Source organism: Stenella coeruleoalba (genome assembly GCF_951394435.1).
Source record: "Stenella coeruleoalba genome assembly, chromosome: 11".
In the NCBI taxonomy this organism is placed as follows: Eukaryota; Metazoa; Chordata; class Mammalia; order Artiodactyla; family Delphinidae; genus Stenella; species Stenella coeruleoalba.
The window spans coordinates 41,244,764-41,269,463 of record NC_137157.1 but is presented as its reverse complement, the minus strand read 5'-3'; the positions used below and the strand labels follow the sequence as shown (position 1 = coordinate 41,269,463).

Here is a 24,700-nt window from a genome sequence, read left to right as displayed (position 1 = left end):
ATTGAAATATGCATGTATGCAGAAACTTCGGACAGGGAATGTAGGTATTTGAAGCAGCTTTTTACAGAATCATAATGCCAGTTTGCATAGCAGTGTATAGTTAATTTAAAGTAACAAGAATAGGGCAGATATCAGTCATGTCCTCAGTAGTAATAATAATAATATTAGCTGACATTTGTGCAGTGCTTCAGAGTTTATAAGACTTTTTAATGTTTTTAATGCACATCTCATTTTGATATTTTCATGTACCTTTTAAGGCAGGGGAACTGTTATTTATCCCAATTTTATAAATAAGGATTAGTAAGTTTACATGACCAGTTTAAGGTCATATATTTGACAAAGATAGGTTTTTAAATCAAATTCTTCTGAGTCCATGATATTTTTTATTATACTGTGATTTCTTTTTTCTGATAAAGTTCCACCAAAGCATGTTGGTTACACTGTTCCGTAGACTTCCATTGCGAGGAATCAAATTTATTTCCCTTTATTTCTGGGCACAAAATACAGACCCCATTCCCAGCCAAATTACTAAATGGGAGAAACTGATATTGGCCACTTCCAGGCCTGGCCCACAATGCAGTGCTTTTCTCCTCCTCTCTTACCCTCTTCATGTCAACACCCCTGGCAGCTTTAGAAACCACGTATTGCAGATGGGAAAGCCTCCCTCAACTTGAGTCTTTGCATACTTACATGGAAAAGAGCCCTTCCTGTTCTAAGAGATAAACTTCTATTGAATTTATTGAGTAAGAAATAAACTTCTATTAAGCCACTGGGCTTTGGGGTTTTATCTGTTTCTTACAGCAGCTAGTATTATCCTAATAAGGTACTCTCTTTACATTACTTACATTTAGCCTCTACTGTGTAATCATTTCTCTCTTAGTTGCTTATCTGTGACTGAGGTTATTTAGGGTAGGTGCCTACCTTTTCCCTCAAGACTGCTTTTATACCCTTAATTCCGCTTTCTCTCTAGTCCTTTGAAGCACATGGAATTAGGCTGTATCGCTTTGCCCCCCAACCTCCCCCCCCCTTTTTTTTTTTACAGTGATCTACTTTATTCTCCATCGCTTGCCCCATGCATTAAAGATTTTAGTCATTAGTTTACTAAATTTCTCACATCACTATTTCTGTCTATTGTTTGACCACCTCTTCTTACTTCTCCAGTTCACTTACTCTAGGGTAAGTAAGTAGAGAATGATTCTGCTCCAGTAAATCTTGGACACCATTAGGAACCCCAGTCCGTTGACCTTCCTACCATCTCACTGGCGAATATCCATCTTTACCTGGTTAAGATTTCTCAGTCTGTTGTTAAATAGTTTCAGCTCCCTTGTCCCGCTCCTTCTGTTTTTGCCTGGCAAAATTCCAACCCTCAGTAAATTCAGCTTTCTTCCTATTTCACTCCGGCATCAGCACAACTGAAAATAACTGGAAAAAATGAAACAGTGCTTACTGGTCTAACTTTAAATTTATGCCCACAAACCTCAACTGAATTTGGTGTCTGACCCTTCTCTACTTTCCACATACTTTTTTCCCTCTAGTGCTGTGGCTTTAAAGATGTCATGTGTGATTGACTCCCAAGTGTATATACCCTTGGTCTGTTACAACAACTCACCTCTGCTCTTGTAGTATGAAAGCAGTCACAGGCAATACATAAATGAACACATATAGCTGTGTTCCAATAAAGCTTTATTTACAAAAACGGGTGGTAGGTCACATTTGACTTAACAGGCGCAGACTGCCAACCCCTGATTTAAATCGTTATTGTTGTATGGCCTGGATTAAATGAATGATCAAACAAGTGAATGGACCAGTGAATGAATGACAACCTCTTTGGCAGCAGCCAGCCTTCTCCTGCTTTGGTCCCCTTAGTTCTGTCATGAATATTCATGAGACTGCTAGAAAATCACATCACTGCATGAGGGAAAAACACCACAATCACTCTTTAGGGCTGAGTGAGGAGCACATGGGGACAAACCTTATGAGTGTAGTGTTTTGCTCCCAAGATGGGTCAGGTGAGCAATGTCCTTAGCTCCCTGAGACTCTACTTGGATGGCTAAGGGATCTAAATTATAACTGTCTGTTTAGGGAAACTGTCCCCTCCCGGATGAAGTCCTAACATTTCTCACCAGGACCTTCACGATCTGTCCTGTTTTTACTTGTCCAGTGTGATTATTTTCTCCCCTTTGCCCGCTCACATAACATGGGAGAGCTTGCAGGTCTGGGGACATGCAGGCTCTCTCTCACTTTTAGGTCCATGTACATCCTATCCTTTCTGCCTGGAAAACTTGTAACCACCTCCCTTCAAAGGCCAAGCTCACCATAATTTGTTCTTTAGGACTCTGCCTGGATGCTATTTTTCTTCTGGAAATTGTTCTAAACACTCCATGACAAGTGGTTGTCCTTGCCCTGTGTCCAATAATCTCGTGCTTGTTCCAGTAGTAGCTTTTATCGCTTTGCATAGCAATTGCTCTTTTGCTAGTCTGTCTCCCTAATACTGTGAATGTATTGAGGGTGGCGCTATCTTGTGCTCATTAAGTCCAGCACATTATACAGTGCCTGGCATGGAGCAGTCCCTCAGTAAATATTTATTGAATGAATGATTGACTACGTGATAAACCTCAGATTTTTTGTAGGAGTGGCTGATGTTCCGTAAACCTTGATATCTCAGGTGGGAGGAGGGATGCCCTCTCGTCCTAGCTCAGCAGACTGGGTAAATGACTATGTCTACTTCTAGCTGGGAAGTATAAGTATAGCACGTGTCTCTCAAGAGTTTTAACCACCTGGAAAAGCAGGTTTCTTGGAAATAAGGTTGGGTGGCTGGCTGTAGTCCTAGAGGTATATGAAGTCAGTGGCTATGTGTATGTAGGAAAAGCTTGACCATGGAGTCAGACTAATTTAAGTTCATGATCATTTTTTTCCACTTTTTAAGTTTTCTGAGGTTCAATTTCCTGATCTGTAAAACAGGGATAACAATTTATGTCCTGTAAGATTTCAGCAGTATGGGAAAGGGGCTAAAGATAATATACCTATTACAGTGTCATCTGGTAGGTCCTAATCACGATTGGTAGCTTCAGCCATTGAGTCTTATCGTAACCCTTTGATCACCACATTAGGGAACCCCAGTGTCAGGATTGCTTACAAAAAATGAAGAGACTGTCTTGAGTCAATTTCATGACACCACCAGCATTTAATAGCAGCAGCTTCAGATGGGGATCGTCTGCACTGTTGGATTTTCTGTCCCTGGTAAGGTTGAGGCAAACATACAAGGCTCTAAAGTTCTCATAAGTATATTTTATTATTATTTTTAATTAATTAATTTATTTATTTATTGGGCTGCGTTGGTCTTCATTGCTGCGCATTCTCTAGTTGTGGCGAGTGGGGGCTACTCTTGGTTGCAGTGCGTAGGCTTCTCATTGCGGTGGCTTCTCTTGTTGTGGAGCACGGGCTCTAGGCACGCGGGCTCAGCAGTTGTGGCACGCGGGCTCTAGAGCGCAGGCTCAGTAGTTGTGGCACAGGGGCTTAGTTGCTCTGCGGCATGTGGGATCTTCCCGAACCAGGGCTCGAACCCGTGTCCCCTGCATTGGCAGGCGGATTCTTAACCACTGTGCCACCAGGGAAGTCCCCCATAAGTATATTTTAATATGTAAGTCTTGGCTACTTGAAAACAAAGCATGTGAACCCACGCATGTGCTCACGTGCGTGCACACACACGCACATGCACACACCCGAGAATTTCTCCATTTAATTTGTTTTACCTTCATTTGCCATTGTTTAGGAATGTGTTAGAGACATGAGAGACTGATTACTAAGTCATATAATATTTTTCTTCAAAACAACAGCACTGAGATAAGTGCTGGTGTTACTTCCAGCTTCTCCTTGCTGATATTAAAATTTACCCAGGAGGTGGTCAGTTGGCAGAAGAGCTCACCACTTGCAAGGAGAGTTTTGGAGCAAGAGCATTCCTTTTCTGGTGGATATCTGTGAGGCTGGGGAGGAAAGCTTTTCAGGTGTTTTCCATGGCTGCCAATTCCCCTAATGTCTTGGGTGCCACAAATGGATTTTCCTCTGCCAGCACATTTAGTTTACAGGATGATCCTTGCACAGAACACTGCGGTTACATTTATGAGAACATATGTAAAATTAAACCACTGACCCAGGAGTCAAATAAAACTTCCCATCAGTTAGTGAGTTTGTTCTTAGCTTTTATTAAAGCAAACAAGCCCTTTGTCCCTCAATTTTCCAAATAAATCCTCTTGCAGCAAATAGGAGCTTCATGGGTTCAGAAGGGGATGCGAGCAACAGAAGTGTGGCTGCCCAGGGAGATCAAAGACTTCCCTCTGCTTATTGAACACAGCTTAGGGCTCTTGTGTCTCGTTCTACTAACACAGGTCTTGCATCTGTGGCAGCTCCTTGAGACATTCCTTAGTAAATCAGAACCCTAGATAAGTTGGACATAAGGTCTCACGATGACTTGGACTTCACTCAGGCAGGCCTCAGGTAGAACCTGCTCCATATGGTGACTTATGTTAAGCAGATAAAATGCCTTATTTGGTACCAACAGGAGCCTCTGTGTTTCTTCATGGGCAGCGTAAATAAAGAACACGTATGTTAGCCTACCCGCTATCATCTGCAATACTGTCGGGAAGAGAGAATGGGAATAGAAAATAAATAGAACGTATTTAATAGGCTATCCTGTCCACCAACCACACTTTTCACAGAACTTCTAACACGTGGAAAAATCTTGTGATTTTACCATTCTGGTCATCTTTGGAGAGTTTCTGTGTTTGTTATCATCATTATTATCAATCATCTAATGAGCTACTTGCAGGACACTGTGGCAGGAGCTAAGGAGGATACCAAGCAAGAAGTATGAGACATAATACTTGCTGGGGATGACATGTCCACGTGCTAGTGGTCAGAGCTGGCTGGGGGTAGCCTTCTGGGAGGTGGGAGTGGGACAGGGAGCTCACTGGGCCCTTGAACTCAGATAATTTGGGACTTTGAAACATACGTCCAGGAATCCTTTTTCTATAGGACATGCAAATCTTTTAGAATACTGGCTGGGGAAAATTGTGGGGGGGTGCTTTGGCCCTGGTAAGTCAGCCCCCCAACCCTTGATTATTTCCAAGGCTGGTGAATGAAAACCAAAGTGAAAATATATCTACAGTATAAGGCAGGATATCACGTGTGCATAGCGGTGCCCACGTGCAGCACCCCGTAGGAACTTAGATTCTTCTATTTGCTTTTGGCTTTTGAAAATTTATGCCTGTTGTCCTATATATGTCCTGTGGCAAGCCATGCTTTGATCTTGAGTCCTTCTCAAGTTGTCTCAGGCCTTCTTTTCCTGTATTTAATTTTCTTTAACATTTCCTGCAGCTCTCACAGGAAGGTGGAGACATTCAGATGCCTTTTATAGCAGGGAACTAATGTGCTCAGGTATGATGGGAGCACTTTTTCCAGGTTTTCTCCCATAGACCTAACTCTGAACCGACAACTTCCTCATTTGCGTTTTCATTCTTTCTCCCTCAGCACTTCGTGTAATACTTTGTTGCACGTATGAGCTTAAACTTCTGTCTACTAGATTGTAAGCTTCTTGAGGGCAGGAACCACATCTCTTCACTTCTGTATACCCAATGCCTAGCACAGTATCTAGTAAGGGACCCTCCCCCCACCATTCAATATCCGTGAATGAGAATTTAGGAAGCGTTCCCAGATTATGGGAAAGGACTCATCTGAACCTCACCCTCCCTGATTATTCTTGACAAGTGATTATTTCTACATTACGACAGGCAATTCAATATCAGCATAAACTGAGGGAACAAGGAATGTAGTGACTCTAAAATCATTATTATATGGTCTCAGAGTACATTGGTGGTAGCATTGCTTTACTTTCATAGTAAGCTAGATTATTATTAGTTAATGTCTGTCTCCAGCATACATTTCAATTAATGGAAGGGGAAGCAACTCTCAGGTGTGTTGGATGAGGGACTAATGACTGTTGTTAACAGTTCCATTGGAGAGTTTACATGTGGTTGAAAATCTATACTATGTACACCTTGATAGAATGTATGTTTATTATTTTCAGTATTTTTCGACTGCCTACTGTGTGCTAAATACTCTCTTGGCAGGCTGTTTCCTGAATGAGTTCATAATTTACTTCAGAGATTTGGCTCTGGATGGAATTTAATGTGATTGGACAGAAAAATGACTCCATCAATCAAACTGATATATTTGTAAATTAAAATATATGAACCGGGATTTATGCTCCTATAGTACATTTATTATAATAAATATTAGAAGTCTAGTGCTCGCTTTGGCAGCACATATGCTGAGATTGGAATATATTTTACACTGAGATTAGCATGGCCCTTGTGCCAGGATGACATGCAAATTTGTGAAGCAGTCCGTATTTTAAAAATATGTATTAGAAGTCTACATCTAGGCTACATAAAATTAATGAATATTTTAATAAAAGAAAAGGTCATTTAAAAAATTTACTTTCAAGTCAGAAAGAGAAAAACAAATACCATATGCTAACACATATATATGGAATCTCAAAAAAAAAAAAAGGTTCTGAAGAACCTAAGGGCAGGACAGGAATAAAGATGCAGACGTAGAGACTGGACTTGAGGACATAGGGAGGGGGAAGGGTAAGCTGGGACAAAGTGAGAGAGTGGCATGGACATATATACACTACCAAATGTAAAATGGATAGCTAGTGGGGGGAAAAAATTCACTTTCAAGTTATTTAGCTTATAAGATTTGTCCTAGATCTACTCATAATTTGAGAACATATGTGTAGGCTGTGTTTTCTTTGGAATTTGACTGTTGTGTAAAATGATTACCTAGTAATTGAAATAGTGCAGAACTTCCTTTACTTTGAAGTGCATGTATGTTTGGGCACATTTCTGCTGAGGTAGTGCAGAGTGATCATTTTCTTTGCTTTTCTTGTATTAATACTGCAGAAACTTTTTCAGTAAGAGAAGCTGGTTGCAATTTCAGCTGTAAAATAGGAAAAGAAGAACTTTCTGAGCAAAACAAAGTTCTCTTCTATTTAGTTGACCAGAAGGAGGCTCCCTCCCACCTCACTGTATAAAGTTAGACTAAAAACTTCTAAACGTACTTCTTCCTAGGTGGTTCTAATATTTCCCAAGCCGTCTCTATCACTGGTGGTGGCAGGGACAGCGCCCTGAAATTTTCCCTGGAGGAACAGAATTTAAGTTTGCATCATGGATAAGAAGTGAGTATAAAGTGTCCTTTCCTTCCACCAGCTCAGTCATATATTTCTCTTCTAGTTGAATAACAATTAATAAAAGTGTTAGGCTAAAACTCTCCTCACTAACTTGGGCTATGTCAGCATTCCTTAGCTTAATTCTTATGGCTTTGTTTTTCAAGATTGTCCTTAAATATCCAATACAGTATTTAAAAAATTAATATTTTGAGATGAATCAGTAGGTGTTTGGATTTTTGAAAGTGTAGTTATTGCCTCTACCTACCGATCCCTCTTTGTATGTAAGAGACATTCTATGTATCTATGTATCTATAAGTAAGAGGCATTTCTGATGTTTATAACATAGGATAACCACATTCACCCCAGATGCTCTAATTACATTGCTTTTATCAATAAAGAAGCCATTAGTAGATTCAGAATACTGAACAAAAGGTCCAAAATCCTTGGAGAGTAAAGAGGGGTGTGAAGATGCAACCATCGGTACATAGTCCACCGTATGATGTCGTGAGATCATTTTTAATCAGTTGGTTTTTGAGTTGTCATGGAGGGCAGTTTATGAGGTTACTGCAAAAAATAGGATTGTCGCTCTTCTGAGAAGCCTTGGCCTTTAACGATGGAGCAGAGCTGGTTATGAAATACCCAACTGTGACTAATTTTGGAGGAGTAACATCTCACATAAACTGTCTCCTGGAGATGCTGTCGGAGCCAGCGAACAGAATGATGAGTTTGTCTGTGCTAATTGTGCCTTTGAGGGCTTGTTCCTAGACAGCACAGACTCGATCAGTGCTGAATTTCTAACTTCTCTTTGCCGTGAAGATTCTGGTTGCTGAGAACTGTGGTAGGCAGAATAATGACCCTGAAGACGTCTGTGCCCTAATCTCTGGAACCTGTGAATATGTTATGTTACATGGCAAAAAGAGCTTTGCAGAGGTAATTCAGGTTATAGATATTAAGAGAGGGAGATGATCATGGGTGGACCCAGTCTAATCACATAATCCCTTAAAAGCAGAGAACTTTCTCCAGCTAGAGGAAGCTGCAGCAGAAGGAAGAGCCAGAGAATGCCAAGTGTGAGAAGGATTCTATGTACTGTCAGTCATTCTGAGAGCTAATGGGTCACATGTGAGGACTGAAGAGCTAAGGACCACCCCTGGTTGACAGCCTGTAGAGAAATGGGGACCTTAGTCTTACAACCCCAAGGAACTGAACCCGGCCAACAACAAGAATAAGCTCGGAACTGGATTCTTCTCCAGACCTCTAGGTAAGGAGTGCAGCCCTGCCAACACCTTGATTTTAGCTTGGCAAACCCCATGTGAGACTTACGCCCTACAGAAACTGAGATAATAAAGTTGTATTGCGCAAAGTCACCAAGTTTGCGGTACTTTGTTACAGTAGCAACAGAAAACTAAATCAGAAAATATTTGGAAATTAGCACCTTTTTGTTAATTATCGCTTAGTAAATTTTGTATCCTACATGAACATTGACTTGCAGAATGGGACATTGACTCCCAGTTGTACGGTTGGTCTCGGGCATCTGTGGACCCATCTACACACATTCATTTCAAGAACAAATTCATGAGGATTTAGAATCATACCAGTTAAAAAAAAAAAAGAAAGAATCATACCAGTTCACTTAGGACGCTATTATACCTGCAAAAAAAAACCAGAAAGAATCATACCAGTTCACTTAGGACGCTATTATATCTGCAGTCCCTGTTGTATGACATATTCTTGCCTTTAAATAGAGGATTCAAAATAAACAATGAAAGCATAGTGATTGAATGGCTCCGACTGTGTCATTTTATGTGATGACTTGGAGTTTTATCTGTGTTTAAAATTTAAAACAGTAATGCAAGAGGAAAAAAAATAAAAATATTTGGAAGGCAACGGTACTTGTGTTGATTGTTACTTCGTAGTGGACTGTTACAATGAATCATGCCTCCATGAATTGAGTCCAGTGACTCTGGGCTTTAGCCACGGGATATTAACAAAGGGAATGATAACAGAGGCTTGACAAATGTATTTGTTTCCCATCGATTTTTTAACAAATTACACAAATTTACTGGCTTAAAACAGACTTACTATCTTATAATTTTGTAGGTCAGAAGTCTCACTGGGCCAAAAATCAAGGTGTCAGCAGGACCACATTCCTTCTGGAGGCTCTAGGGGAGAATCGATTTCCTTGCCTTGTCCAGCAGTAGAGGCTCCCTGCATTCCTTGGCTTGTGGCCCCTTCCTCCATTTTCAGAGCCATCAGTATAACATTATCAAATTTCCCTTACTCTTGCCTCCTTCTTATAAGGACTCTTGTGATTACATTAGGACCATATGGATAACCCAGGTTAATCTTCCATCTCACCTTAACTTAATCAAATCTGCACAGTCTCTTTTGCCATGTAAGATAACATATTCACAGGTTTTGAGGATTAGAGCATGGGTATCTTTGTAGAGGGCATTATACTACCTACCCCCAAAGTGTTGCATGGTGGGTTTCTATTCTTGGAATGCTCACTCTTTGAATTCCCTTTCCTGAAACACAATTTCTATACTGTGAGGAAGTCTAAGCAAACATGTAGAGAGGCCTCCATAGAGAAGAATCAAGGCCTCTGGCCAACACTCCTATCTGAGCTCCCAGCAAGCAGCCAGCAGCAACTCCCTGCCATGTGAGCAAGGCCACTGTAGACCTTCCAGCTGACCCAGTGCCCCAGCCATCCCCACAGCGGCGGAACTGCCTGGTCAGCACACAGAATGATGAAAGATAATGAACGGTGGTTGCTCTTTTAAGCTCCTAAAGTTTGGGAGTGGTGTGTTATGTAGCAGTGGATAATTGAAATAATGTTGTGGTCTCTTTTATAAACTACCTAACTACCTGAAATTGAAGGATTCTGATTTGAGGAAGATGTGTTCTTCTATCTATTCAGATGAAAGAGATGACATAGGTCAAAATACATAAAGTCCGTAGAGCAGTGCCTGGCACATAGCAGGTGCTGTAAAATTATAATTAGCTTTTCCCAAGCAGTCTTTCTGTTGTAGACATTTCTACCTGCCTCCCTATTAAAAGAGAAGATTTCTTTCTGTTCGAGGTGTATTTGATTTAGCATATAACAAAATATGGTGTGTTATCTGATCATTTTGCTTGGTGCTCCATAATTTAAAGTCATAAAGTCTTAACCTGAACAATGTCTATATTTGTTCCAAAAATATCGTTTCTCAGAAAATACATCTTAACTAAAATTTGTAATATGAAGTAGAGTCTTGCAGTTTATATTGTTTAATTGCACTGTCACATGAGATTTTTAGCATTTTTCTTAGTTTGTTCAATTGCTGTAAATGACTTCTGAAAGTAATATAATTATAACTTGTAATGGTAAATGCATTCATAGAATTCAGGGAGCAAGCTGAATATGAAACTGTTTATTTGGAGCCAAGTTGATTACCGTTTGAAAACAATTAATGGAGTTGCTGATTAGAATACATTGCAAAGGGCTTCCCTGCTGGCGCAGTGGTTGAGAGTCCGCCTGCCGATGCAGGGGACACAAGTTTGTGCCCTGGTCCGGGAAGATCCCACATGCCGCAGAGCATCTGGGCCCGTGAGCCATGGTCGCTGAGCCTGCACGTCTGGAGCCTGTGCTCCACAACGGGAGAGGCCACAGCAGTGAGAGGCCCGTGTACCGCAAAAAAAAAAAAAAGAAAAAGAATACATTGCAAAGAGTCATGATTTAATTTTACATCACCTAGAAAAATCTGATGCCATGCGTGTTAATGGAAGTTTTGAGGGGCATAAGGACTGACACGTTTTCCTGAGCTAAACGATATGGCCGTGCTGACTCAGTGAAAAATGCACATTTCAAAATACATGAAGTCGGTAATACAGCGCAACCTCAAGTGATTAAATTCACCACCTGAGTATTAAAAATGTGAGCGAAGTTTATAAGTAGGGATTAAGCTCATTTAAAGCAATGCACTGTGAGATTTAAGCAGAAATCCAGCTCAATGGAGGCTTTCAAGTTTTCATAGCATACTACTTGAATGGGTTATGTTCACTTTGTGTTCAACCTGCTTTTCTTCCTCCCCAGCTTGGAATCTCCACATTGAAGCTAGAGAGATTTTTGTTTTTAAACTCACAAGTCTGTCCTGTCAATCCCCTGCTTAAAGCTCTTTAGTGGTTCCCTCTTGCCTCCACATAAAGCCTTAGCTCAGCATATAGGGCTCTGTTTGATCTGCCACTGCTGATTCTACAGTCTTATCTCTTAACAATTTTTCGTACCTTCTATGGCTCCAGACCTGGAGAAGAACTTATAATTCCCTAACCTCTTTTGTTCTCTAGGCACCCGGCCGGGCTATATCCAGGACATCTGTAAAACCTTGTTTAAGTGTCACTTCATCTAGGAAGACTTTCTTGACCCTCTTCCCCAAGTAGCCTAAGAGCAACTCTCTGTGCACCTGTAGTACCTGTTTTACTCATTTGATGGCACTGATCAAGCTATATCACAATTGCTTGTTTAATTGCCAGCTTCCCTCAGTCGAGCGCAAGTGCCCTGTTGGGAGTACTGTGTCAGGTTCACAGTTGAATCAAATGCCATGTACAGTGCCTGGCACACAGAGGACTCGATTCAAATTCGCTGAATGAACGATGGATGTATTTGTTCACAGGGAACAGAATATAAAACAACCATTATCAGAGTCTGGTATTTAGTAGGCAGTGGGTATGTGTTCACTCATTCATCCCTCATCACAGATCGGCACCACAGGATTCATCGTTAGTTGTCTGCCATTTCCCACGGGTTTACCATGTGTTATTTACAAAGCAGTAAGCTGTTTGACTGTATGGTAACATCTTATAGAGCAATTTTCTTGGAATAAAATAGGCTGGTCTTTGAAACTGTAACTTCTCATTTCTAGACCTTGGTTTCTTAGGACCTTTAATGTGCTCCCTTTCGGGTCTGGCTGGCTCCTTTCAATTTAGTTCTCAGCCCAAATGGTTTCTCCTTAGAGAGCCTTTCTTGGTTACTTACTCCAAATTCCTCCCCTTATCCTGTCTCCAGTTGATTTCTGCTATTGCATCAAGTGGATTTAGTGTTTTGCACTATACTCATCACTACATAAACTTATCTTGCTTATGTATTTCTTTTGCTTATTGACTGTAACCACCTTCCAGAATGAAAGGCTGTGAGAACAGGGCCTTGCCTGTTGCTCCAGTGCTTTGAACACTGACTGGCATGTGGTGGGTGAATCCATGCGCAAAGGAACCTTGGAAGAAAGCTTCCTCCAGTGTTTCTATGTAGACCGGTATTCCTCAGGATCATCTCAGCTGCCATTAAACAAACAAGGGTTCTCACCAGACAAATACTCAGATGCACACCTGAAGTGATATACGTGATAAAATTTGCACATCCTATGATGACTTTCTATCAAGTCAATAGAACAGATGGCTCATGCTATCATTATAATTGTTAGTGACTTTCACTGTGGAAGAGAGAAAATGGCCAAATGATCTTGTGTAATCTATTAAGTTTGGAAAGTACTGTGGCAAAACAATAGAATTTCTTTTTCTTTTTAAGAACACAAGTAACATGAAAGCATTCTGATAAATTTTCACAAAATCAGCTTTGGGGGGAATACTTAGTCATCTTTTCTTTGATTTTCTTGAGAAGTCTGCACCCTAAACCCTGAAAGGAGGGCAGTATTGAAGGGAAAATGTCCTGATTTTCTCTATGTCACTCACTGATTTCTTTCTATATGACATATTGATTGGTGAGATGGGGTCAGGAAGTCATTCGTTGGCTCATGGTAACCAGTGGGTGAAGTCACCATGCATCCCTGTCTCTGACTTGCCACAGGGGATATTATAGTCATGATGCTCCACATGAGTGTTTGGCTAAGAGAGCTCAGTAGTTTCAACCTTTCCCAAGATAGACTTCAAGGTCTAAATTAGGGGAAAGAGTGGGACAAGTATTAGGGAGCTTTACTAGTACTCTAATGTAGCCAATACCAGAGAGTGTTAAATCCATTCAGTAGTTTTTTTTATCCTCATTTAGTCTCCCTTAATTGTTTTTCTAGTTCATCAGAACCCATAGGGGAAAGGATGAAAGAGTAGGTTTTCTAGAACCCCCCCCGCCAACACCAATAATTCCACTTCCTTCACGATTGAGAATGTTTCTTTGGTTTCTTAGCAGAAGAAAAATTTAGAGAATATGAGAATTACATGTTACTACCATCAAAAAACATTGGAATGATCATTTCTCTAAGTAACTGAAAAGTGTGTAATTTAGAAATGGCTTTTTATTCAGAACCTGAAGTTGTGACATTTAAATGGTACCTGTAGTTCTATGGTGATTCATACCATGTGGAATCTCGAGCCAGGCTCAGTAAGAGGCTGTGTATAACAAAAATCAGCAAAGCGTTCATGAACAAACATTTCTGGCTATCAACTATTAAGTAGTGTACTGTTTCTCTTTATTTTTACTAATTCGATACACTTCTGTAATGTGATGGTGGAAAGTGCTTGTGATATTTGCTGGGTTTCTATATTTGTTTTAGGAAATTGACCCTTCGGAAACATCAAAGTGCTGTTTCATAGGTGCTTTGTTTCCAAATATCTAGAAACCTAATAATCATCACTATCGTCACTCGATTATAGAGAGACAGGAAGTATAATAGGATTGTCTCATTATTTTCACTTTAATTTGACCCCACTCTAAACTCCTAGGACTCTTACATCTCATTTAACTATAATTCAAATTGAAACAAAGGGCCAAAATACTTTAATATCTAAGAATATAACATAAAAACCTATTTTAAGTTGACATTAAACTCTTCTTGTGTATAAAGATGCTCAAGAAAAAGTACCACTTAACCAGTGAAAGGCTACTCCCCGGAGGAGATGACAAAGGAATAGAAAGTGGCAAATGCTACCTTGTCTTAGCAAAAAGCTCCTCATCTTTTAAATTTCAAAAATGGGATATACCAAAAGTTATCTAAAATTTTGGAAAGTGAAAGATTTTAACCCAGATCGTAGTATTGATTATTTTAGTTCAGCCTGTTACATTTCTTATATAACGTTCAATTCTTATCATCTTCTGACTATAATATGCAAGAAGACTGATAAATAAGGGTGCAGATCGTTGTTTTTCGTTTTCCTAGGCTTACAGAATCAGAAGTTAAACCTGCCCGTTTTGTGATCTAATCAATTTTCTTTGGTTTTAACACCAAGACAGCCCCTTCTTAGGCTCTTCCAGCTTATTTGAACTTAGCATTTTAGTAATTCACATAAAGCCTTTCTTGCCAGTTTTATATTTGAAAATGGGTCCCAGCTGCTCTGGCTTTCTTAATCCCTCCCAGAAAGGCTTATGTGACAGCGTCTCCCCCAGGGAGATAGCAGCTCCAAAGCTTTCTCTCTAGGTAGCGAAAGTGCTAAGCCATACACTGTTATCCTGCTCACTTCCACTGCTGCCTAATTAGATCAATACATGTTTTATATTTTTTATGAACAGATACAGGAACATAAGAACAGTGTGTGTGTGTGTGTGTGTGTGTGTATACACTTTATGATTATGGAAAACGTCATCCAATTAGTATTTTTTAAACTTCTATCAGGTCCTAGCATTCAGTAAGGGTTCAATAAACATTGAATGAATGAATGAATGTGTGAAGAGATAAAAGTATTAAGTAGCCAACACAGGGAATTCTCTGAATAAGTTTAAATGTTTCACCATAGTTTATTTATTTATTTATTTTTCGGTACACAGGCCAGTCACTGTTGTGGCCTCTCCCGTTGCGGAGCACAGGCTCCGGATGCGCAGGCTCAGCGGCCATGGCTCACGGGCCCAGCCGCTCCGCGGCATGTGGGATCTTCCCGGACCGGGGCACGAACCCATGTCCCCTGCATCGGCAGGCGGACTCTCAACCACTGCACCACCAGGGAAGCCCCACCATATTTTATTTTTTAAATAAGGTTGAAAGCTCTTAAGTATTTGACTTATATCATGTATTTATTAATCCAGAAGACCTTAACAGTTATGGGTTTGTTCTCTATCTTCTTATAATTATATAACCCTGGTTTTGAACCTGCTCCCTAAGAATTTTAAAATTGTTGTCTCTTATCTACATTTAATATCATTAAATCATTCAATTTCACATTTAGAAATTTCTAAACCAAAGAATTCGTAGGACAAATTTTTACTTTGAACACTTACATCACTCCAGAATAAAGTTATAATAATGGACTCCATTCCTATATTCTAGATTACATCAGTAATATATACTTTATTTTTACTCAGAGTAGGTACTTATATTCTTCCAATACACGTAGAAAAGATTAAAATAATCAATTTGAATAATGGGGTTCAAATTCTATTCTTAAAGCTTAAAAAACATGCAGACTGGCCCAAGATGGTAGAAAATATGACTGTGAAAGGAATTTATCAAAATGTAGATAAAGTAAGCATTCTGAAGCATTAAATCTATGTCTGAGACAATGACAAGCAGGCATTTCACCAGTGCTGATTTGTCTTATTCTATTGATTCAAGCTTTATTGGACATTCTATTGTCTCTTTGAGAGAAGCCATAAGTGGAATACAGAATAGTGAATGAAGGCTTATTCCAGATAATGTTATGCTCATGAATCACATCACATACTAGCTGCAGTGTTTAGACAATGTAGAAGCTAAAGCATCTTTTCCAAATATCTTAGTAAAAGGTATCTCTCTTTGTATATGGAAGTTGAGACTTGTTTTGTATAATCACTCCTTGGTATAATAACATTTGAAAACTTTTAAATGCACTCTCTATTTTAGATACATTCTTTCATAGCTGAAAAAAATTTTCAAGTCAACATAATCTTAATACTTAGTCATCTTTTTTTTAACATTTTGAATGAATAAAAGATCATTCTCTCTATTACTACTTATTGCTGCTTGTCTAACTGCACACTGTTTAAGCACATTGTTGAGTGAGGATAAAAAAGAGTGCATTGTATTTGTGCAGTAAAAGCATCAGGGTATTATATGTTCAAGAGAGCAAAAGACATTTTTGAAGACAAATGGAGTGGTGATCTCGTTTTTCATCCTTATTATAGGCTAACCTTAACAGTCACAGTGTTTCCATGACCATCTGAGCAACTGATTTACATTTCTCCTTCCCTACATTTTTTTGCCTTGGTTGACATAAATGACCTGAAGGGTATTTGTCTAACTCATTGCTCTCGGGAGTGTTGGCTTCCTATTTTCTCTGCAATTAGAAACACCAAATCTTGCTTTTTTACATTAGTATCATCTACTAGGTGTCAGTACAAAGCCTTTAAATACAGTGCTTTGCAGAAGAGGCTTTCAGATACATGGTTTCCAGAGTTAGGAAGAGGGTAGCCCTAGGTACCCCTGTACAAAAATTTACAGTTCTGCTTAATATACCTATTGACCATGAATTCATTTTATTTTAGTAAACCTTAGGTGAGAAGGGAAAATAAGCTGAAATCCTGACGTCTCACCTCTTTGTGTGTCTTTCAAATGGATTAAATGAGGGAGGACTGTTAGTGCAACAGAGTGAATAGAACAGCAGGATGGCACAAGAGCTGGAAAATGCGTTCTTAGAGTATCTCAATGGGATTGAAAATTGGTAATACTCCTTCATCGAAAAAGAAAATAGAGGGTCATAAATAAAGTTCACAGTATCCAGTTGAGCTATCTATTATTAATCTAATAATAAATATTATTGCATTTATTTTGACTTATAAGTAATTAAATTTTTGTTTTGAATGGATCAACACACAGGTAAAAAAATATATTTTAAAGCTATTTCTCTTTCTTTCAGTATTAAGATGGAGGGACGAGTCTGTTTGTCTTCTTGCCGGTTGAGTCATTTCAGTAGAGAGCATTGTCTGGCTTTTACCCGGTTTATTAGATTTTCACCTTACTAATGGAAGGCGCTCTCTTGTGGTAAACAGGGAAAAATGTAGCTTTATCTTTAACCAAACCATATGGAGGCTGCCTAGAACAATTCTGACTCTTCTATTTTCATCAGGCAGTACATGTAGGCTAAGACTAGGGACAGGCCGTGTTGTGGCTAAATACTCAGGAGAGATGGACAGGAAGGGAAAAACAATCTGATTTTCACTAATTTACTGTATTATTGTAAAAACAGCCTTTTAGATGCACACAGTGTTAGAAAGATCACTTGGTTCAACCCATTGATAGTACAGAAGTAAGCCCTGATCCCAGAGAGATTAAATAAGCGGCACTAACTCAAATGTGAGTGAACTTGGCTATTGGAAATGGGGGATGGTGGGCAGTGCCCTTTTCTCAGCTCTAGTTCATTGATAGGAAAGAAAATGGGACCACTGTTGTCAGATCATCAGTTGAAGCCAAACATCCAGATTTTAATGTGAAATCTCCCAATTTTTAAATATTGGTGACTACATAATTCAAACTTTTTGAAACGTTAAGCCACACAATTACATACCTGTTGGTCTCCAATTTGTAGCCTTTGGGTAAAGGCACATGATGTAGTCCACGAAATTATTCTTTATCTAACAACTATAAAAATGCAACAGATGTTTTGAACAATTTTAATTCATTGAACGCTTGTTTAGTACCTGTTGAGTGCCTTGCATTTTATTTGGTGCTGTGGTGGATATGGAATAAATAATTTTAGCAGATTATGATTTAGTTGGGGAGAAGCAACCAAGTATCCATGGAACAACCAGAAGACATAAATAAGTGTATGGCTTCATGACTTTGAGATGAGTAATTATCTTGCCTACACTGTAGGAAAAGGCCAGAATAATTCATCAAAATGCCCAGTGATCTTAGGTTTGCCATCTTTAATGGTATAAACTATGAAGGTCTGGTTTGCTGCACTTTCAATTTTATTTATATATATATATATATATACACACACACACACACACACACACACATATATATGTATGTATATATATATACACTCATTACATGTAGTCTTCCAGTGTTGATATCAAGGGTAGATCCAGTCCTGCTTATATACTCCAAACCCACATACTGAAAGGTCTGGATTCACATATCCTGCTCTCTCACAAAATGGGACTCAATTTTTTTTGACTGCTAAACCTGTTTCCTTCCTCTGTCATTTAGGATGCTTTCTTACTCAAGTAAAAAAAGACATTCAGCTCAAGCTGACTTAAGCTATAAGGAGATGTATTATCTAACATCATGATTGAGGGTGGGGAACTGGGATTGTTTGATTCAGCAGCTCAGAGAAGTTGCCACGGTCCTATTTCCTTTCACAGTTTGGTTCTTTCATCCTCACTGGCTCTGCCCTCAGATTGGCCTCCCTTTTGTTCATAAGATGTCCGCAGAAGTTCTAGGCATCACATCCAAACAGTGTTCAGAGGGAAAAAAACCGTTTCTTCCTTTGTCTCTCTCCTATGGGGAAGGAACCTTTCATGGCAGGTCTCTAGAACATTTCTCCTCATCTAAAGCTGGTCGGGACAGAGCCCCAGGTCTATTCCTAACCCAATTATTAGTGCATGGAATGGGATTATCATAACAGGCCTAGGCCAGGGTTTCTCAACAGGGTATATTGGTGCTTCAGGCAGGACAGGACAATTCAAATCTTTGTTTTGTGAGCCTGACCCATGCATCTCACGGTGTTTACCATTCTGGAATGCTGAATGAAAAACACTAGTAAACTTCTCAGTAGGAAAAGCCCAAACTTCCCCAACCTCACATTTTTCTAAGACCCCCGACCCTGGGGCAGTGGGGGGCGAGGGGTCGGAGAAGAGCATGCCTTGTTTAGGACTACTGGCTTAGATTAATCAATTGTAGGAATGAAGGAATGAATTGAAGAGATTCACCATGAAGACTATGACACTCTCCCTTTCATATTTCCCCATTTCAGCGCCACTTCCTTTGATATTCAAGCCAGAAACTCAAGTGAGGTTCTTCAAACATGCCTCTTCCCCACCCACAATATCTAATAATGATTAACCAAGTCCACTAAAGGTTACCTTAACTCTGGCCACTGCTCTTCATCATCTCTGGTTTCATCATAGCCCAGACCATCATTAGCTGTATGGCTTCTAACTGGTCTCCCTGCTTACCTTCCTGCCCCTTGTTCTCACAAGCAAATATCATCCTAAAATATATTCAGTATATTAATTCCATTAAAATTACATAGTGAATTCCCACTGAACTTAATAATTATTTGTTTAAAAATTTTTTCCCTCTTACCTGAGCTCCATGAGCACTCAGTCATGCCTTCAAGGTAGATTGGATTATTTTTTCTTAATTCTTTTGTTGCTTCTTGAATAAAAGATTTTATATCCATATCTTTTGCCATGTAACCTTTTAGCCCCTCCCACTAGAGCAGGCAGATTTTATTTCCTTATCACACTGATGTTGGACTTGGCCATATGCTTTTCTTTGGCCAAGGGAAAGTAAGTAGACATAACTGTTTCTAGAATTGTCCTTGAGAGGAATGGTGTGTTTCCACTCGTCCCTCCTGCAGTCCTCTGTGGGAAGCTTATACTATGAGTAGCTCCTGGTCTCAGAATGAAAACACTTGGTGTAAACCAGAACTCAATACAACCTGGATTCAAGCCCAGTTGAACCCTTAATGATGTGCAGATCTATGATCAAGAAAATTACATAAATGCTGTTTAAGCAACTGAGATTTCGAGTTTATTTTTCTTATGCAGAATTATTGCACCAATAGTTGACTAATTAAATTAGCAATAGTTAACAATAGCTGACTAATCTTATTCAGAGTTTCAGGCTAGTTCTTTGGCATATAGCAAGTATTAAATAAATATGTATTGAATAAATAAAGATACACATGATTAAATTAGTTTTATGATAGGTAACTACATTTGAAATTATTCAAACTGTTTCATCCTCATTTTTTGTTAAAACCATGTCAGATTTCTCTGAAAATGTTATTCCATTCATATTAGGCATAGAAGGAAAATATCTCAACATAATAGAGGTGATATGACATGCCCACAGCTAACATCATACTCAATGGTGAAAGGTTGAAAGCTTTTCCTCTAAGATCAGGAACAAAGACAAGTGCCCACTCTCACCACTCTTGTTCAACATAGTATTGGCAGTCCTAGCTAGAACAATCAGGCAAGGAAAAGAAATAAAAAAGGTATCGAAATTGGAAAAGAAGAATTAAAATTTTCTCTGCAGATGACATGATTTTATGTATAGAAAGTCTTAAAGGCTCAACCAAAAAACTATTAGATCTAATCACTGGATTCAGCAAAATTGTAAGATACAAAGTTAACATACAAAAATTGTTAGCATTTCTATACAAAAACAAAAAAATTTCTGAAAAAGAAATACAGAAATTGATCCCATTTACAAAAGCATCAAAAAATAATTAGGAATAAATTTAAGTAAGGAGGTGAAATATCGCATACTGAAAACTACAAGACATTGATGAAAGAAATTGAAGAAGACACAAATGAAAATGGAAAGATATCCTGTATTCATGGATTAGAAGAATTAATATTGTTAAAATGTCAATACTAGCAAAAGCCATCTATATATTCAATGAAATCCCTGTCGAGATTCCAAAGGCATTTTTCACAGGAGTAGAAAAAACACTCCTACAATTTATATGGAACCACAAAAGATCTGGAATAGCCAAAGAAATTCTGAGAAAGAAGAACAAGGCAGGAGGTATCACACTTCAAGTTATACTATTAAGCTATAGTCATCAGAACAGTATGGGACTGGCATGAAAACAGACAACTAGACGAATGGAACAGAATTGAGAGTCCAGAAATAACCTTAAGCATATAGAGTCAACTAATGTTTGACAAGGGAGCCAAGAATACTCAGTGGAGAAAAGACAGTCTCTTTGATTAATGGTACTGGGATAATTGGATATTCACATGTAAAAGAATGAAACTGGACCCATACATTATACCACTCACAAAAATGAACTTGAAATTGATTAAAGACTTAAATGTAAGACATAAAACTCCTAGAAGAAAACATAGGCACAAACCTCCTTGACAGGGGTCTCTGTAATGACTTTTGAGATATGACACCTAAAACACAAGCAACAAAATAAAAAATAAACAAGTGGGATTACATCAAAATTAAAAGCTTCTGCACAGCAAAAGAAACCATCAACAAAGTGAAAAGACAGCCTATGGAATGGGAAAAATATTTGCAAACCATATATCAGATAAGGGGGTAATATCCAGAACATACAAAGCACTCATACAACTTAATAGCAAAATAACCAAATAACCCAATTGAAAAATGGGCAAAAGATCTGAATAGACATTTTTCCGAAGAAGATATACAAAAGGCCAACAAGTACATGAAAAGATGCTCAGCATCACTAGTTTTTAGGGAAATGCAAATTAAAACCACAAGATAACACCTCATGCCTGTTAGAGGGCAATCATCAAAAAGATGAAGACTTCCCTGGTGGCGCAGTGGTTAAGAATCCACCTGCCAATGCAGGGGACATGGGTTCGAGCACTGGTCTGGGAATATCCCACATGCCATGGAGCAGCTAAGCCAGTGCACCACAACTACTGAGCCTGCACTCCACAACTACTAAAGCCCACATGCCTAGAGCCCGTGCTCTGCAACAAGAGAAGCCACCGCAATGAGAAGTCCGCACACCGCAACAAAGAGTAGCCCCTGCTCACCACAACTAGAGAAAGCCCGTGAGCAGCAAAGAAGACCCAGCACAGCCAAAAATTAATTAATTAATTAATTTTTTAAAAAGACGAGATAACAAATGCTGGTATGGATGTGGAGAAAAGGAAATGCTTGTTCACTGTTGGTGCGATTGTAAATTGGCGTAGACACTATGGAAAACAATATGGAAGAACCTCAAAAAATTAAAAATAGAACTGACATATGCTTCAGCATTTCCACTTCTGGGATTATATCCAAAGGAAATGAAAAGACTAACCTAAGAAGATAGCTGCAGGGACTTCCCTGGAGGTCCAGTGGTTAAGACTCTGCGCTTCCAATGAAAGGCGTGTGGTGGGTTTGATCCCTGGTTAGGGAACTAAGATCCCACATGCCATGTGGCATGGCCAAGAAAATAAAAATAAATAAATAAATAAATAAATAAAATAAAAAGCTGCACCCCCATATTCATAGCAGCATTATTTACAGTAGCCAAACATGGAAACAACCTAAGTGTCCATTGATGGATGAATGGATAAAGAAGTTGTGGTACACACACACACACACACACACAGAGGAATATTATTCAACCATAAAAAGCTAGGAGATACTACCATTTGCGACATGGATGAATCTTGAAAGCATTATGCTAAGTGAAATAAGTCATACAGAGAAAGACATATATGATCTCACTTACATGTGGAATCTAAAAAAAAAAAAAAACAACAGAAAGGGAACAAAAAAGTGGTTACCAGAGGTGGAGGATTGGGGGAGGGCGAATTGGAGGAAGGTGGTCAAAGGGTGCAAAGTTCCAGTTATAATAAATAAGTACTAGGGATGTAATGTACAACACAATGACTACAGCTAACACTGCTGTATGACATATAGGAAAGTTAAGTGAGTAAATCCTAAGAGTTCTCTTCATAAGGAGACATTTTTCCTTTTTCTTTTCTTTCCTTTTTACTGTGTCTGTATGAGAAGATGAATTTTTGCTGAACCTACTGTTATACATCATGTATATAAATTAAACCATCATATTGTATGCCTTAAACTTAAACAGTGATATAGGTCAATTATTTTTTATTAAAACTGGAAAAAATGTTATCCTATTGATTATGTAGATCCTTTTGGAAAACAGGATTCTAAGACTCTTCAATTAAAGTTCATTCACATTTTCAGGTCTATAATTCCAGTGTTAATCAGATACAAGGTATAGTTTCATTAGGGCCATGTAGAAGTATGTGCATTGGGTTGTTATGCATAAAAGTGAATTTATTCCATCTTGGAGTCCCACCATTCAGCATGCCAGTTTCTCAGCACAAATGTATACCTCAGTGCAGTCTTTGGTAGACACCTCTGTCCTTTGGAATGGAGAAAAAGCATACATTCAATTCACAAACATCTCGTTAAGGATGTACTAAGTGAAAACTGTGTGTCCACGTCTGGGCAGGATGGTCACAGGGAAGTGATAGGAAATGCTGGCTCTGCCCTCAGAGAGCTTACAGTTTCATGGGCATTAAGATCAGTGCCTAGGGAACCATTTTGAACAATGCCAGACAGTTCACTTGCAAAACAAAATAATCTTTTGTTCACTTGGGAGTAGCTTTTTAATTTGTATAATTCTCATCACTCCAATGACTTTGTTTAACAGGGCCCACTGTGTTGATGGCTGTCTTGTAGACAGTATCCGAGGGATTTCCTATTTAATGTTTACACTGATGGTTACAGATGGGGTTCCCTGCTTCAGTGAGGCTGCTGGGAATTTTGTTCAAATGGCTCCATTCAGGCATACTTATTTTCTAATTGAAGGATCAAGGGAAACTTAGCCCAGAGGAAAGAAGACAGAGGGGGGCATGGTGGCTGCTATCAAGTATTTTAAAGCCTGTCATCTGGAAGGATTGAATATGATATGGGGAGACCAGACTGAGTGTAAGTTGTGTTTGACATAGGATTCAACACTGCCTGGAATGGCCTGTAGGACTTTATGTAGGTTGGGGGAGGAGTAGTACTTCCCAGTGTCCATTTGTAAGAGTATAGTCATGGTTTTCATTACCCTCTACCCTTGGTGTAGAGTTCATCAACGTCCTGAGTCTGGTCCCAAGGTCCTGGACTTTCTCACCTTCTGATAAGTGGAGCAGCAGCTCTGATGGAACCTCCCTCCCTTCCTGTTAGGTGTCCAGGAGTGTTGCTGGGGAGTAGCAAAGTCTCCAGGGCTGAAAAATGATGATGGGGTATGCTAGAGGAGGGTGACCAGAGAATCAACGTAAGGGAAGAGTAGCTGCCTCACTGGGTGAGTCACCTCTTCTAAACTAGGGTGCTGGGATTGGGTCCTTTAGGCTGGTCTGAGCTGGCATCACGGCAGCATCATGTTGTTCATGGCAGACCTGCCCATGACGCCTCTTACACCTTAGATGGATCCCAGACCTGGGCTCAGTTATCTGCTCTCTCTCAGACACAGAGCATCACCCCCTTTCCTTTCTATCTTCCTCCCTGGGTACCACTCTGCCACTCCCAATCAATCCTTAACTTACAAGCAATGCTCATCCTATTTCTCTTCCCTAACAATAGATCTGTTTATTAGAAAAAATACAGACATTAGAAACCACACAAAAGCTCATTTACTCTCCCCTTGGAGGAGGGATATCTTATGTGTTTCTCTATGGTTACAAGAGTTTTCTGACATTTCAAAAAAAAGTACAAGTTAAGTCTTTACCTGGAACCCTTGCTCTCACTACATGAGAAGTTCAGGTGCTTTGGGGGAAAGAACTAATTCCCAAAGAAGATAATTGAGTTTGCAACAAATTGTTAAGGGCAGGAGGATATGTCTGGGAAGAATTAC

General features: G+C 39.3%; 1 protein-coding gene across 15 annotated transcripts in view; it reads left to right on the top strand.

Annotated features, from left to right (window-relative positions):
* NAV3 (neuron navigator 3) overlaps positions 1-24,700 on the top strand; it is a 1,262,224-nt gene that overhangs the window by 238,160 nt on the left and 999,364 nt on the right. For all 15 annotated transcript variants that reach the window (XR_013830383.1, XM_079936021.1, XM_079936019.1 and 12 more), the window contains one exon: positions 7,131-7,237. The gene's annotated coding sequence lies outside the window, so the exon portion shown is untranslated. The remainder of the gene's footprint in view (positions 1-7,130; positions 7,238-24,700) is intronic.